The sequence below is a fragment of the Sorex fumeus genome, unplaced genomic scaffold, assembly GCF_029834395.1.
Source record: "Sorex fumeus unplaced genomic scaffold, SorFum_2.1 ptg000098l, whole genome shotgun sequence".
Taxonomy (NCBI): Eukaryota; Metazoa; Chordata; class Mammalia; order Eulipotyphla; family Soricidae; genus Sorex; species Sorex fumeus.
The window spans coordinates 66457346-66473489 of NW_026606155.1; the positions used below are offsets into that span (position 1 = coordinate 66457346).

A 16144-nucleotide genomic window follows, 5' to 3' on the forward strand; every position below is an offset into this window, starting at 1 on the left:
ACAGGAGTATGAGAGAGTGCTTATTAAACTGCACATCCTGAAGGGCAGATGTTGGGACATTGTGTGACTGAAACTCAATCACAAACAATTTTGTAACTGTGTATCTCATGGTAATTCCATTAAAAATAGATAGATAGATAGATAGATAGATAGACAGACAGACAGATAATTTGTTTAGAATGCACATCCTAACCATAAGCTGTGCTAGGACTCAACAGAGTTCAATAAACTTTCCAGCCATAAAGTACATACTTGATAAAACTTAATTTTCTGCACATTCCTGAGGCCACAATACCTAAGAACATTATTAAAGCACTATCTACAATCAGAAAAATGTGTCTGATGAACCAAGAATAAAGTCAGTATGGAGCAGGCAAATGAGAACCATGATATTTCCATAAAATTTAATGGGAGTATTAGTAATGCTATCAGAAAAGTTTTGAGCAAATCTTAAGGCAGGAGAGTAGAATTACACTCTCTTTCATTGATCGTTACTCTATAAAGAAGCTTAAGTAGCTTGAGATTAATTAATGTTCTCCCATTAGAAATTAGCTTGAAGGACCACAAAACACCTCTGCCACCGTGTAAGCTCATCTATTGACCTTGTTCCAGAGACTCATAAATAAATCTTGAAAGGGATCAATTAGCCACAAAATTTTCATGGACACAGCCCAGTTAAAATTTTAACTTCAGGGTCTGGAGCAATGGCACAGTGGGTAGGGCATTTGCCTTGCATGCCGCCGACCCCGGGTCGATTTCCAGCATCCCATATGGTCCCCTACTGAGCACTTCCAGGAGTAATTCCTGAGTGTAGAGCCAGGAGTAACCCCTGTGCATATCCGGGTATGATCCAAAAAGAAAAAAAAAATTTAACTTCGGTTTGACTGCCCAGTTAAAAATTCTAGATTTTCTCTGAACTTTAAAACATTGACAACCCTGTAGTAGCACATCAGATTGGATAGGATGTAATGTAGAAACCAGAAATCTTGATTAACAAAAACATTAACTGAGTAGGCTTAATTTATAACAATATCTTAGCAATCCCTCAAAAAAGGACTTAAGATCCACATGGTAAGATACAACAATCTTCACTAATTTTCTTCTAAGGAAATATTTTTTTCTCATTCTATTAGCCATTTATAGGTAACAAGCAATATAAAATAAATTATTGTGGGCGTGTTATGAAACAGGTCTGAGGGGTGGTTGGAAAAAAGGGAGATAGTGATGGAGGGAAGATGACAGTGGTGGTGGGATTGGTGTTGGGATATTGAATGCCTGCAGCAAATAATGAATATCTTTGTAAACTACAATGTTTAAATAAAGTGTGGGGGGAGCAGGGGGGAGTATAGCCTGAAGGAATAGGACCTGCAACTTTATTACACAAATTGAGATCAAACAAACAGGAGCACTTAATCAAAGATTATCAAACAAATTGGGGAAAAAATCATTCATCAATCAGTAGAAAGAACAACAGATTTGGTCCCAAGACCTTCAGATGTTGACATTTTATGCCTCCAAACATAAAATTTATACAAATGAAGTGTTTACAGAAATAGAAAATACCATCATAGAATTGTAAAAAATAATAAAAACATGAACAGTTTTTAAAGGGAATCAAATTTAGACATAAGAAGTCTAATTTGGATACTGGAGAGATAGTATAACAGGTAAGGCTCTTATCTTGCAAGTGGATAACCCTAGTTTGATTCTCAGAACTACATATGCTCCAAAAAGTCCCACCAGAAGGGATAACTAAGTACAGAGTCATAACTAAGCCTTGAATACAGTCAAGTATGATCCAAAAAGCAATCAAAAAAGAAAGAAAGCATAATTGTGAAGTTTAAAACCATGTTTAATAGCATATTTAGACTGAACTGAAGATTAAATGAGTACAAAGGCAGAGCTAAAGAAACTATAAGATAGGTTGTATAGAACCAAAATTTAAAAACCATGGCAGATTCCATATATAAAAGATCAAATTATTAGATTACAATATATTTTAAATAGTTAATATTGAAAAGAAAGAGAATGGATAAAAGGCAATTTTGTGAGGATGATATATAAGACTTTTGGATAATTTAATATGACTTGATGGAGTCCACCAGAAGGATTTGGTTATAAAAGTTTATGGAATATTACAGAATAGTGGAAATTAAAGGACAGTCTTACAACTCAACATAAATTATTTGTAATAATTATAGTAAGGGACTCAAAAATGCATAATCATTCTTAGAATACTTAAAAGGAAAACAAACAACTGAGATATATATATCAATGAAACATTTTATTTATCCATGAATTGAAATATTATTCAGCACTAAACATATTGCTATCAAACCATGAAAACACACAGAAGAAATTTACTTTATAGTACTAAGTGAAACAGGCTACTCAAAGAAGCTATGTGATCCATTATTCCAACTACACCACATTCTGTAAAAGAAAAACAAGATTTACAAAACTTGATTACACCACTAAGTGACTTTTATACATGTACTATAATAAAACATGACTACTCTGTCTCTTAAAAAAAAGAAAGAAAGGAAGAAAAAGAGAAAGAAAGATAGAAAGAAAGAAAGAATGAAAGAAAGAAAGAAAGACCAATGAAAGGAGGAGGCAGATTGTGGATTTCAAGGACTAGGGGATAGACTACAGTTATTGTATGGGATATACATATCATTAGTTATTTGCCCAAACCCAAAGTTAAATCTAACGTGAACTATGGAGTTGGGTAATTATGATTTGTTGATGTAGATTTATCTTTTTTTCTTAGTAAAGTAAAATACTCTTATTCAAAGAAATTTACTTAGAAACGTGAGAAGAGAAAGAGTGGGAGAGGAAAAGAGAGAGAAAAAGTTAAAGAAAAAAACATGAGCTTCTACAGTGTGGAAACAGTGAAGGATGAGTTTTGGAAGAATGTTATATATAGTTTCTCCAATTGTTTTGGTCTGAAGTTCTCTGCACATATAAAAATTAATCAGGATGCTAAGATAGGAAAACAGTCTTGGCTCTTAGTGATCCTTTCATGTTTTTATCATATCCTTTAAGTTCTCCGGTAGCTTCTCTTTTTCTGAGGGGCCACCCTTTCCTAGATGTTGCATTTCGATGGTAACTTATTTTTTCCATTTTTTCAAAGGTATCACTCTAACGGTGGATATAGAGCATGGGAAATGCTGTAAATGTAAGGGAAAGAGAGGATATGTGGGATATCTGTCTTTTCACTAAAATTTGTCATGAACTTAAAACTGCTATGGAGAGTGAAGTATTTCTTTTAAATAGGGAGGAGCCCTCTTTGTAGAAGGTGGAAGCTGATGCAGGCACATTATCTAGGTAGCTATCAGCTGCTTTATGACTTGACAGGTCAGAATGAATTCAACTCATAATGGGCAATTCCAGATGAATTGTCACTTAATGTCCCAAATCAAGTGCTCGTGCTCTCTTGCTCTCTCTCTCTCATATCAGAACCCATTAACATGACAGGAGATTCTTTTCAAAGAGCACACAATTTTATACAGTGAAAGGCAAGATCTTGCCCCATAATCCCAAAGCTGCATTGTGATTTTTCTATTGGGCCTTTCTATACACTGCATGCCACATTTTATCACTAAGATTCCCAAATCATAAGATCCATTTGCCAGATTAGACTCAGGTGGCTGGGTAGTTATACAAAGAATTTGAAACTACAATGTAGCACTTAAGTGTTCCAGACCCTACTCAAAGTTGACAGTCCTCTCTGGTCACTGAGTAGTACAATAAGAGAGTGATACATTTATGAGAAATGTGTGACCAATAGAGCCAGAGAGACCTTCTAAGTGATTAGTTCCCTACTTTAGGTAGTGGGTAAAAGATTCAGGAATTTGTGTTTCTCTTTGGTGTAAATTGTGACATGCTCCTGACTACTGTATTCTGAAATCTTTTCTGATGTGGTACCTGAGTCATTGTGGGATTTATAAACTACCTCTAAGACTGAATTCTCTTACCAAAGACTCCTGTTAATAGTAATCCTTTGTTCATTCAGATCTATCAACATGATGTCCTTGACATAATTTATCAGTGGAGTGTTCTATGAGATGTCCAGGCAGTGAAGACATTTTTGTACTCTATTTGTAATAAGGTGAGGTATTTAACACAGAGCTGAGGCAACAGTGTGTACAAATATTGTCTATCACAAATTAACACAAACTGTATATTTGCTAATTAAAATTAACAAGTTTGCTAAATTTTAACCATTACCACATCTGAACCATTATTTATTATTATTATTATTAAAACAATGATAAGAACTCTAGCATGGTATTTGCAATTAAGATATATACCCATTTTGCAGTACTTAATCAACTTTTTAAAGGACAGACTGGATGATAAAATAGATATTGATAAGATAAACAACACCTGCTTCCTGTACCCACTTCTTCAGGTCTGAAGGGCAAGGAATATATCATAAGCCTCAATTTCATTTGATACATGCTTCCTTATTTCAAAATAAGAAATGGAAAGGTCTGAATATCCAGAATATCTATATTAATTTATATCCTATGTCTTATTTTCCTCAAAATATCTACACATTTCTCTTTCTGCTCTGCTGTAGTCACCAATGCAAATGTCAAGAAGTTCTTTTTCAGTGGAGGATGATGGTCACTCAGGTGCGAGATGTAATCTTGAAACACTTTGTTCATTAGACCCTATAAGTGACAGTACTAAAAAATATAAATCATGTTCATGGGAATCTGAAAATATTTTTAAATAAATAGGCTATAAGTTGAAGCAAAGAATGGAATAAAAATACAATGATTTTGAAGTGGGAACTATTAATAGTACCAGGACTTAAAAGAAAATATGATCATGAGGAAACAGTTTTATCAGATAAATAGAAAACATAAAAGAAAATTTCTAATACTGACCAATACAGTACAAGAACTCTGAACATTTTCTATATGGATGCAAGAGTGTAGATAGCAGGAAGAAGTTTCACTGAACTTAAGACAAAGCAATAGTAATTATTTCAATTGCAGTTGATTCAAAAAGATATTTTCCTTCTTATCTGAACTTTGAATCCCCTAGAGGTGACCTAGTAGAAAAAAGGGAAAACAAGCAGTTGTTATTTTATACTTGTTTCATAAACACACACTTCATAGAGGCATACACTTAAGGGATAAAAATGTGCTTTTCTCACTACAATAAAACCTTACCTAATTCTATTTGCCTTTTATTTCTATTTATATAAATAAGAATACTTCATAATGGCAAAACATATTTTCAATGCAGCTTCAAAAAGCACATAAAATAAACAGAAGAAAATAATCACCACAATGTCAATTAATGTGTTACCTTTTGATAAATTTTCTTCTACACTTTTATTAAGCAATTGCAATTATATTTACTAAGGTAGAATTATAGAATAAACAATTTTATCAGCTCTTTTTTTCAACAATCTTTTATAATTAATTTGTTCCATAAGGATATTTTTTAAAGAGGTATTGTTGGTTTATACAGCTACAGATGTCTTATGACAACAAATTCACACCGCTTCAAAGCTTAAATAACCATAGTGCATCCACCACTGATAATCCAGAATTATCCACTGCAATCCATTGGGCCCACTACCTACTTTGTTATCCTCTGCCCCTTCCCTTTTGATAACTTCATTTCTGCAGTTAGAATACAAGGCTTTGCTCATTTTATTTTCTGTTTCCTTGCCTGTATTAATCAATCTTCTTCCTCTTTTAAGGGTATCAATCATGTTGTATTGAGCCACAGACTAATTAAAATTTGTTATTACTTGATTACTTCTTTATAGATTACGTCTCCAAACACTAAGGTTTAATAATTCAATGTATGAATTGGGGGGTGGGTGGGCCACACCCAGTTGTGCTGAGGGTTTACTCCTATCTAGCACAAGGAATTACTTCTGGAGATTCTTGGGGGACTATATAGAATGCCAAAGATCAAATCCATCTTAGCTGCATGCAAGCAAACACCCTACCCATTAGATTATCTCTCCAGCCCCTCAATATATGAATTTTTAAGTACACAGTTCAGGATCCAAGAATGAAAGTCAAGTGGTAGAATGCATATGTTTCACATGTAAAGCCCTGAATTCCATTTCTTAGCACTTTACGGCCCTACTTCCTCCACTGTCCAAGTATTACCAGGCATGAACATCAAACTAACAACAAAAAGTACACAATTCATGCCATGATGATTGGCTATAAGTACGTTTAAAGATGTAAATACAGTAACCAAGCATTCCTCCACAAATTTTATTACTATCTAGATATTGAGGATCATTTTCACAACTGAAAAATTTAAAACAAAGTCACCTCTATGATATTTCTTTCTAAATGAATAACATAATTTCAAGAAATTATGGTTTTAAATTATGGGCTGGAGCAATAGCACAGCGGGTAGAATGTTTGCCTTGCATGTGGCCAACCCAGGTTCGATTCCTCTATTCCTCTCAGAGAGACTGGCAAGCTACCGAGAATATCCCGCCCACACGGAAGAGCCTGGCAAGCTCCGCATGGCATATTTGATATGCCAAAATCAGTAACAACAAGTCTCACTTCGTGTTCCTGGAGCTAGTAGACACCACTGGGCTACACTAGCACATGACAGGGAAGAATGAAGACATTACTGGTTCCTGCTTGAGCAAATTGATGAACAACCAGACGACAGTGCTACAGTGCTATGGTTTTAAAAATAGAGCTCTATATCAGAAAACTTATCAATATTTTGGCACATATTGGAGGACAGGATCTAATATATATGTGAAGTTAAAAAAAATACTTTAAAAAATAATGCCTATGTTACTTCTATACTCTGATATACATAAATTACAATTATATTACCCAAAAGTTTTGTATTAATTTTTCTTAACATTAAAGTTTGCACATGCAAGATACTTCATTAGTATGTGATGGCTTTTCACAGATGAAAAATTTTAGATCAACTTCTCAAATGTTTCTTCTGCCATATTTTATAATGTTACTTGCAATCAGGCAATATACTGAAAGGCAACTAAAGAAATCCAACACAGCTGCTAGAATAATCTTCCATAAATGTTGTTTGGATAACATCATTCCCTCTCTTAGAAAGCTCCAGTGGCTGTCAACTTCTTTTTGTTCCAAATGTGAACTTTTAAATATTTGTTACAAGGTTTGGAAAATTCAAACTCACCTATCAAGACTATTGTTTTCTTTGCCAGATGATTCATAATCAAATTTTACATCATTTTGAGTAGGTCATTAACTTCCAGAGCTTCCATTTTCCTCTAAGGGTTGACTTTTGCCTTAGCTATTGCTACCAACCAAATCTGTTTCAAAATTTTTAAATCTTCCTTTTCACTATGATTGTTTTAAATCTTTCTCATCATAATTTTTCCTAAAATATAACCAAAATAAAATAAAATTCGTCTTATCAAAGTATTCCAATAGGATTAGGAAGAGAGTTCAATGGACTGGATCATATGCATTGCCTAAGGGAGCAGATCGAATACACTATGAGGATCCATCATTACCACCTCTGAAATACAGCCTTCTAGCAAATCTCAGTACTTGGGTCCATTTCAAGGCCTAAAGGTAAGAAAATTTCCTCAAATTTCACCAAATTTTTGAAAATTATATTCCTAAATAAGCCAAGTTATTGGTTACATTGCCTCTATGAATTGTCCAAACTTTTTCACCTATAAGAGCTAATATATTCAAATTTTGAAATGAAAATTTAGTTATTCATAAATAACTTCTCAGGTATAACTTGTACGTTTTTATTTATTGAAATTTTTGATGACGCAAGAAAGCTTTCATCGAAATTTATTTAGAAAGATGTGAGGGAGGGGCTCCGACTGCCCGGGAGGTCACGTGTGCGGGGACAGTAACCGAGTACAGACTGGTGGAACCGAGAGCTGGTGCCAGGACCAACCCCCCTCTCCCGCCCGCCGCCTCCCCTTGTCAGGCCGGGTAACTCAAAGAGCAATTAGACCCGAGAGCGGCCGGGCACAGGTGACTTCCGGGGCACGGGCTGCAGCGTCCCCGTCAGCGTTTCCAGCCTCCGGCGGCCCCCTTGCTGCTCCCCACGCGGTTTCCTTCCCGGCCTGCTTTGCGCTGGGGTGGGCGGACCAGAGCAGTCAGGATAGCCTACTTCAAGGATCGGTTTTTGGATGAGGAGAAGTTACTATAGCTGCAAAATGCATTACTCATGCACCCCCAGGAGACTTGAACTAAGTGTTCAGTGATGTCCGACTACTACTTAATAATGACAATCTCCTCAGAGAAGGGGCAGCACATGCATTTGCCTAGTATAACATGGATCAGCTCACGCCTGTGAAGATAGAAAGATATGAAGATCAGGTTTTAATTGCAGAACATGGTGACCTGGGCAATATCAGATTTTTAGATCCAAAAAACAAGATTTTCTTTAAGTTTGATCACTTACGGAAAGAAGCCAGTGACCCCCCAGCCAGAGGACACAGATGATAGTCTGAAGTCGTGGAGAGAATACTGTGACTGCTTTAAGGGCCTATGTGAAAGATCACTATTCCAACGGCTCCTGTACTGTTTATGCTAAAACTCTAGATGGGCAACAGACCATTATTGCTTGCATTGAAAGCCACCAGTTTCAGCCTAAAAATTTCTGGAATGGTCCTTGAAGATCAGAGTGGAAGTTCACCATCACACCACCTACAGCTCAAGTGGTGGGAGTACTTAAAATACAGGTTCACTATTATGAAGATAGAAATGTTCAGTTAGCCATAAAGATGTACAAGATTCAGTAACTGTTTCAAATGAAGTCCAAACTGCCAAGGAATTTACTAAAATCATAGAGCATGCAGAAAATGAGTATCAGACAGCAATTAGTGAGAACTACCAATGTTAGACACCATGTTCAAGGCCCTCAGCCGGCGGCTTCCAGTCACCCGCACCAAGATCGACTGGAACAAGATCCTCAGCTACAAGATTGGGAAGGAAATGCAAAATGCTTAAAGGCTGAATGCAGGGCTCTTCTTTACATGGAAAGAAAGGATTCAACATGTGATCATTCGATATATAAGTGATTTATAAACAAGAGTGATATTTTGCTAGGGCTTTCAAAGTTAACAGGTTTTCTAGTCTCATGGAATACTGTTGGACTTATATTGTCCAGCATTGTCTTGTTTCTTTTGTGTTCTTTTTGCCTTGTAATTTTCTCTTTCACTATATCTACTTGTAATTTTTTTTTTAATTTGCAACATTTAGTGATGGAAACATTGATCTATCCTGGAGTCATTCTGTTTAGGAAATTTTCCTATCCATAAAGTCCTATTACTGATATAGACAGGTCATTTGGTCAGTACTTTTCTACCTTTATCCTTCAGAGCACTTCTGGTACTTCAGTGCTTTGTACTTGATCCACCAGCAGCTGGGAGCTATGCTACCAACTATGGCTGAATGGAAGACATTTCCCTCTGACTGCTTTGATCATTTATAACATCTCAACTGTAGCCTTCAAAAGTTTTGATTAGGACTTTTCAAGTCCTTTTGGGGTGGAGCAAAGGAAGTTTCTGGACATTCCATAATAACAAGCTTCTCTGAAAAAATTGTTTTTAAATACAAAGATTTGAGCCACATTCCCTGCCCATAAATGTGTTTGCTTTTTTTTCTTACCTTGTCTCCTTCCCTCTAGTACTATTATAATTATATATATCTGCATTTACAGAGGAGTTTTTAATCCATTTTTTAATATTCAGGAACTGCTGACATACTAGGGATGTAGTAGAATATAAAACTTAAAAATGCAGATGTTGAAGGAAAAGTAGGTATTGATATTTTGTGCTTTAATATATTGGCAGGATTGTATAAGCAAGTGAATCAAACACAAACGAAAAATAAATGAACCAAAGTGAAAAGGGTAACTTCCAGGCAATATTTTTTCTATTGTAACCAGGTATTTCAGGGAATACTGGTGATCTGTTTTAAATAGGTTGTAAAATTTGTTCTAAATTACTCTTTCTCAGTCCTGCCTGCCAAATGTAACTGTGATATAGCAAGCCTCTAGTGGCAGGTTTTGTGTAATCTTAATGCACAGGTGACATCGATGTGATATGACAGCTGGTAATGGTGGACTCATTTACATTGTTTACACTTCTATGACCAGTTCTTAAGGAAGGTCAGTTTTTTAAAAGCCAAGTAGTGTCTTCCTTTCTCCAAATACATGTCCAAAAAAAGGGTGCTTGTGCTTCATCTTTTTTTGCTGAGTGAAAAAGTCAAGCAAGAGTTCATTTATGAGTGTCCTTCAGAGCTGTATAAGCATTTTTATTTCAAATAAACTATATTTGTATTATTTGTCATTCATAATATCCATTCATACCACTCTATCCTCTGTATCAATAGTCCAATAGAAATATACCTGTTTTGTTCTTTAAAAAAAAGAAAGATGTGAGGGAAGAAATAAGGAGAAGAATATATTCAAGAGAGAACACAGACTTCTCAATAGTGGAAATAGGCAAGCAAGGAAACATTAAGACAAGCATGTGAGATAAACGTTCAAGGGAGAACATGGACTTGAAGAGCAAACCTAAATTTGTGCTTTATATTTATTTTTTTGTTTTGTTTTGGAACCGTACCTGGTAATTCTCAGAAATTACTCCTGGTTCTGCACTCAGGGATCACTTCTGGGGTCCTTTGGGGACCACAAGGGATGCCAGGGATCCAACTTAAGTCATTCACATGCTAGGCAAACACCTTACCAATATACATTTTTTCCCTTTAATTTACAACAATTTTATTGCAACAGAACAGTGGGTTTTGCTGGATAGAACATTGATACAATATAAACAACTATTTAAAATTTTGAAATAAAAACAGTTGGGACTGGAGCAATAGTACAGTGGGTAGGGTGTTTGCCTTGCACACAGTCAATCCGGGTTCAACCCCTGGCATCCCATATGGTCCCCCAAGCACCGCCAGAAGTAATTCCTGAGTGCAGAGCCAGGAGTAAGCCCAGAGCATTGCTGGGTGTGACCCCCCCCAAAAAAAAAAGAAATGAAAAAAGTTAAAAATGAGGTATCTCTACATGGAGCGATAAGATAAATTATGCTACATATTTGCTCAAAATAATGTTAGGAAGGTCAGAGAGATACCAAAGGGCTTAAGATACTTGCTTTATATGTAGCTGACCCCTAATGAATTCCCAGCATCATATATGGGCCCAAGTACCAGTAGCAGTGATCCCTGAACACAGAGGCAGGAGTAAGTCCTGAGCACAGCGGGGTGTGATTCAAGTCAAAATGAAACAACAACAATAATAATAATAGTGTTTGCTTTGGGAAAGTGTATGATTTGGGTTTTCTTTTTCAAAATATAAAATTATTTATTATTCTTGTAGTTTGAAATATAAAACTGGTTTTGTTTGTTACTATGGGGACTATTAGGCCAGAGAGGTATAGGGAGTAGAGAGTATATAGGCATAAAGTCAGAAGAGGGAATAAACAGAGCTTATTCTTCACTATGTTCATTGATACACTCTTTATAATAGTCAAAACTTGGAAATAACTAAATTCCAGTGACAAGATTAATAAAGAAAATGTGTGTGCATATATATACATGTTTATACATATATATGTATACCCACATACACATACTCATACACACACACGTATATATATACATACACACACAAACCACTCCAACATACACATAGTAGAACACTATTTCACTATTATTTTTTGTTTTATTTTGGAGCCATACCTTGTAGTGTTCAGGGCTTCCTTCTGGCTCTGCACTATGGAATCACTCTTGGAAGGAACCAGGGACCAAATGTGCTGAAGATTAAACCTGGGTCTGGCACATGCAAGGCAAACACCCAAGTCACTGTAGTATTGCTTTTGTCCAATTTCACTGTTTTTTAAAGAGATGAAATCTTGTACAACAATATGAGTTGACTTCATAATGATTATGCTAAGCAAATTAAGGCAAAAACAGAAAGATAAAAAGAGGTTAGTTTCATTCATGTGTAGCTTATAAGAAAACTAATCAATGGTTAGATCAAATATAGCCAAATAACTTATATTCTCACTACAGAATAGTGATTACCAAATGGTAATGTGGCAGAAGAGTAGGACAAAATGATATAATAGTACTAAATTTTGGTGCTGGGTGTGATATCCATCTGCTTTTTTAATTGGGGGGTTCATACCTGGTAGGGCTCAGAGTTTACTCATAGCTGTGTACTGGTGATTACTATTGGAAGAATTCAGGAGTCAATATGCAGTGTTAGGGAACATATTTAGGTATGCCACATGCAAGGCAAACACCCTACTCACTCTACTATCTTTCTAGCCTCATGGATTTATTGATGTATGAAGTTATATTCCTAAAATTTGTGTACTATAAACCAATGGCACATACAGATTTCTAAAAATTAAGAACAGATGAAAGTTTTAAACATCCAAGATATAGGAGGCTACCACAAAATAGATTGAGTCCTGCTCTACTCTACCTATTTATTTGAAATTTACTATTTATTCTAGTGAGACTCTCTTGGATAATGTGGAATTGCATGGGAAATTCTGAGAGTTGGTGTTAAGGTAAAAATAAAAGGGTAAAGGTAAAGGCCCTCCCATTGATCGTCGATTTGCTCGAGCGGGCCCAGTAACGTCTCCATTGGAGACTTTGTTGTTACTGTGTCTGGCATATCGAATACTCTCGGTAGCTTGCCGGGCTCTCCGAGAGGGGCGGAGGAATCGAACTCTGGTCGGCCATGTTGGCCGTGTGTAAGGCGAACGCCCTACCCGCTGTGCTATCGCTCCAGCCCTGAGGTAAAAATAAATGGGAAAAATTTCATATTTTAGAAATGGCACGAGGAAATTTTTGGAAGTGAAATATATGTACATTATTTTGACCATTAGAACTTATTAAAGCTTTAAGCTATGTTAAAATTTACTAAATTAGCCACATTCAGTATGTTCTGTTCATTTATCTCAAATGTAACATAGAAAAGCTATTTTGAAAACCCTTTTTAACTGCATTAGTAGATGTTTTATGTCCTTTTGGCATAGTGTGAGACAATAAAGAATGAATGTCAAGTCTAAACTTGACCCAATGTGTAATGCAAAAATTGCCATTGATCTTATAACATGAAACAAATATATTTACAATTTAATAATTGAATTAATAAAGTATTATCAAGTTAATAACAATCAAAATTTCCTACATCTTGAATAAGGTAGTGAGAACTTTGCTTCATCAGCATGGTCAACCTACTGAGAATCTTTCCTGGGAATATGAGCTTCTTTTTTGGAGATGCTGTTATTCCAGATTGCTTTAACTCTGTGGATCTAGGAACTCAAAGAGTGATTTGTGTAAATACTAGAAAGTAAAACTAGTAAAATAAGTCTTACCATTCTAGTAAAAATAGTTCAAACCTTCTTTATTTTTCTTCTAATTAAATTACTTTTGCTGAATCACTGTGAGATACATTACAAAGCTGTTCATGATTGGGTTTCAGACATAAAATGTTCTAACACCTACCCCTCTACCAGTGTACATTTTCCACCACCAATGTCCCCAATTTCCCTCCCGCCACCTCCCACTCCCAGCCCAAGTCTGCCTCTTTTGCAATCACTTTTCTTCTTTCTCTCTCTCTCCTTTTGGGCATTATGATTTGCAATACAGGTTAAAACTTTATATTTGAGAGCATAACTAGAGAAGAAAATCTGAAAGCTAGAAGATTCTGTCTCCATCCCTGCTGATGGTGGAGTCATTATTCAGATAGAACCTATGAACATGACTTCTGGAAGTCCTACAAAATAAGCACGAAACCAAAGCTTATTTAAAAAAAAATATTCTAAAATAATGTCCTTTGGTAGACAGAAGACTTAACAAAAGATAGGAAGAAACTGGTCCAGAGCTATAGAAAAGTGGGTAGGGCTTCTGCTTTGCATGAGGCCCACCCAGGTTTGATCCCAGATACCACATAATGGTCCCCCACACCCCCTCAGGAGTGATCCCTGAGCTCAGAGCCAAAAGAAAGCCCTGCATAAGCTGCGTGTATCTCAAAAGAAAAAAAAAAGCAACAAGAAACTTAAAGAAAATTAAATAATGCTGGAACCAATATAACCTCAATGATTCAGGATCTGGACACATGAAATACTGAAAAATACCACTTTGAAATTCTTAGTTGAGTTTCATCAATAATAAGGCACAGAGTATTATGAAACTTCATTAAAACACTTTGAAAACTGTACTTTAGACATTAATCATCAAACCAACCTAATTTAATGATTGAATCTCTGTATTTTGCATTTTTACCCAAGGGAGCATTCATGCTTCCTCCAAAATGTGTTACTGGAGAATCCTTGCTCTTACCTTTATCTGCTCTTTGCTAGCTACTACCCAAACTTTTCTGTTCCATTGCCTTCAAGTAGTCAGCACATTTATCAATCATCACTATTGTCCAGAAAAGCATATTTGAACTTCAATTTCTTACTATTAAATTTAATATCTTACTAACTAAATAGGTTAGTACTTGAAAATATATGACATTTGCTAGGACTTTCATCGATTGTCCCAGCAGAAAACTGGATATCAAAGCAAAGATTCCCATCACCAGTGACATGTTCAAAGATCGGTGCCATATATATAAGAAAGAAAGGTAAAGGTAAAGGTAAAGGCCCTCCCGTTGATCGTCGATTTGCTCGAGCGGGCCCAGTAACGTCTCCATTGGAGACTTTGTTGTTACTGTGTCTGGCATATCGAATACTCTCGGTAGCTTGCCGGGCTCTCCGAGAGGGGTGGAGGAATCGAACTCGGGTCGGCCATGTTGGCTGCGTGCAAGGCAGACGCCCTACCCACTGTGCTATCGCTCCAGCCCAGTAAATATAGTTAACCTAAGAAATATGGGTCTGAGCCTGTATCACAGTGACCATGTGAGGCAGTAAAGACAGCAAAAATATAAATTAACATTAAAGATTAATCAGTGCAAAGTTATCATGCCCTAAACATCAATCTCAGATGAGAAGAAATGATAGTTGTAATCACGGAGAAATTTTTTAACAACCAGATGCATAGTATAACATCAGGAAACTGTATCTCTCTTAAGACCTAAACATTCTCAGAAAGTCATCCCATTTCACATTAATTGCAATAACTAGAAGTCGGAACACCAACAAAAAAATATATGTGAATGTAGGTTTTTCTAACGTTGCCAGAGTAAAAAATAAATTATGAAAACTAGCCCACTAGGAAAAAAGTAACAAAGAGATTCCCTATGGGAATTCTCAATTGTCCATGGGAATGCAGTAATGTTAAAGACTCCTTGAGAATTGTGGACACTGTGCAGTGGAAGCAAAGAATCGTATCAACACAATTCAGTTCAGAGTACTGCCCAGTCACTTGCCTCCAATTAGAGATCCTGAAGTCTACTAAGTCATGTGTTTTACCACTCTACAAAATTCTCACTATGCCATTCTATGGAGCTTATTAATATAATTGGCTATGTGTAAGGTAAAGTTCAAATGATCTTCATGTGTGTATATGTATGTGTATATGAAGGGGACACAACAATATCTATATACATGTGTATTAAATGAAGAGAGATGTTGATATGATTCCCTTGCTAAATACAGACTACCAAATGCATTAATATTTTTCCAATTTTATTTATATATATAAAATTTGGCTAAGTTCATTTTTTATCTTTTCTTTTAACAATTTTACTGCTAAATTTTTAAAGAATAGCTATTTTAAATATTCCATAAAATAATAATTTACATATATATAATTTAACTAAATTAATTTTCAATCCACGGCAGAGCTACCCGTGGCATATTCGATATGCCAAAAACAGTAACAATAACAGGTCTTACTCCCCTGACCCGGAAAGAGTCTCCAATCGTTAGGAAAAATGAGTAAGGAGAGGCTGCTAAAGTCTCAGGGCTGGGACAAATAGAGATGTTACTGGCACCCACTTGAGTAAATTGATGAACAACGGGATGACATTGATACAATAATACAGTGAATTTTCAATCATTGCTATATATTGAATACATACTTTAAAAAAGTTTAGAAATTCCTCCTACTCCTTCCTTTTTCTCCTCCTCCTCCTTTGCCTTCTCCTCCTCATCTTTCTGCTCCTCCTCCTCCTTTTTATTTCTATTGCCCTTTGGGTCACA

The 16144-nt window shown here is 35.8% G+C and overlaps 1 pseudogene; it reads left to right on the forward strand.

The window, feature by feature from the left end:
• Positions 1-9124, forward strand: part of LOC130041635 (F-actin-capping protein subunit alpha-1-like) — a 72776-nt pseudogene extending 63652 nt beyond the window's left edge.
• Positions 9125-16144: the final 7020 nt, after the last annotated feature.